Raw genomic sequence first — 1,878 nt, 5'->3', positions numbered from 1 at the left:
ACACACACACACACACACAATATATATATATATATATATATATATATATATATATAGAATGATGTTTAAACAACATAATATTATCTGGGTCATTTTAAATGAAACAAATATTAGTTATTCAGGCATATTTTGCTTGCTACATATGTGATAAGAACTGTGGCAGTACAGTATCTTAAACAATCAGAACACAATGGCTGCTAGTTTCCCTGGATCCCCTTACAACCTCTACACACAGTACACTTTCAGCTTCACACTGATAAATACTGCAGCCAGCAATGTTCAGCATCAATTATTCACTGTCTTTCCAGCTGCTAGTTTGCAGGTCAAAATTATCTATGTAGCAAGATACTCTTTTAACCATAATTGTGTCATTGTGCATGTATTACTATACAGGATAACAGGCAGGTATGTTGTAAGAAAACTTGAGCTGACTTAGATGTGAAAGTATATCAGTGTGCTATTTCTATTAATAAGAGGCTTAATAACCGCCAGCTTGAATGGTTTTGGGACGTGACCTAAAGACAATGACAAGTTAATAATATTGAGAAGTGGTTCTTCTGCTACAGGTAACAACTCTTTTAGTAATTTAGTGGGTACAGGATCTAACAGGCATGTTGTTGGTTTAGATGCAGTGATAAGTTTATTTAGCTCTTCCTGTCCTATAGTTGTAAAGCACTGCAGTTTATCTTTTGGTGCGATGAATGAAGCTGAAGTATTATACACTGTAGAATCTACATTTGTTATTGTATTTCTGATGTTATCTATTTTATCAGTGAAGAAATTCATAAAGTCAATACTATTTAACTGTGAGGGAATATTTAGATCGGGTGGCATCTGGTTATTTGTTAATCTAGCCACTGTGCTAAATAAATCAGGACAACATCAGGACAGAAGCGCACTGCAAGAGTGCTTCACTTCAAAGCTACGGCGAACCGTGACCATTCAAGCTCAGAGATGGCTATGGGGTTCAGGGGTCGCACCAGCGGGCGGATGGATTGCTAGTGACTTTATCACACTCCTGCAAGCCCACACAGGTAGCCTGACACCCTGATATCAGCCCCAGTGGATAGAGAGCTGATCCCGCCTCGCTCCAACACTGCCACCCTGACACCAGAGAGTCAGTGCCATGTTTCGACCGTGTGAAATCTCACACTGCCTGTTACTCGGGGCCACAGAGGCTCAACGTGTTGGCAGAGCTCACTGTGGCAGAAAGGCCTGTGCCTTTCTGATCCAGAACTGCTTTCCGCACCTAGACCTAATGAAAACTACAAACAAGATCTGAGAACACAGAATTCTGCTTAATCGTATCCAGGCACAAAGTGCCTGTCTGTTCCCATCATGCCTTGGACACCAGCGGATGAACTCCATTCAGTATTTATCAACAGACCTCTCTGCAGATCTCTGGGTAAATGCTTTAATTAAACTGGAGCCTTGCATCAAAAGCTGCATTCAAGGATGTCAATCAGCACCAGCAGGATGGAGTGAAACCAGATCGTGGCCTTATCACAGAGATGTAGGGACCAGGGCCTCTGTAGCCATTGTTACAGTCTGCCAGTCCACAGGAACGTGTAACTAAAGTCACCCAGCCTCACTGTGCCACTAGTAAGCAATATGTTCCACTGTGTGATGGGTGAAGACATCAACGCAGATTCTTTTTATTGGTGTTTGTGGCATCTGCTTTGAGGGAAAATTATGTATAATGCACAATGTTGCAACATCTCATTTAATGTTCCGTACTTCAAGGGGTTGTCCATCCAAAAAAGAAAATTTGGACATCACCTTATGTCATTCCAAACATGTATGACTGACTTTTTCTGTGAAACACACACACACACACACACACTCACACACACACAAACACACACACACACACACACA

The sequence above is a fragment of the Sinocyclocheilus rhinocerous genome, unplaced genomic scaffold (assembly GCF_001515625.1).
Source record: "Sinocyclocheilus rhinocerous isolate Xijiao unplaced genomic scaffold, SAMN03320098_v1.1 scaffold127, whole genome shotgun sequence".
Lineage (NCBI taxonomy): Eukaryota > Metazoa > Chordata > Actinopteri > Cypriniformes > Cyprinidae > Sinocyclocheilus > Sinocyclocheilus rhinocerous.
This window is presented reverse-complemented; position numbering follows the sequence as displayed.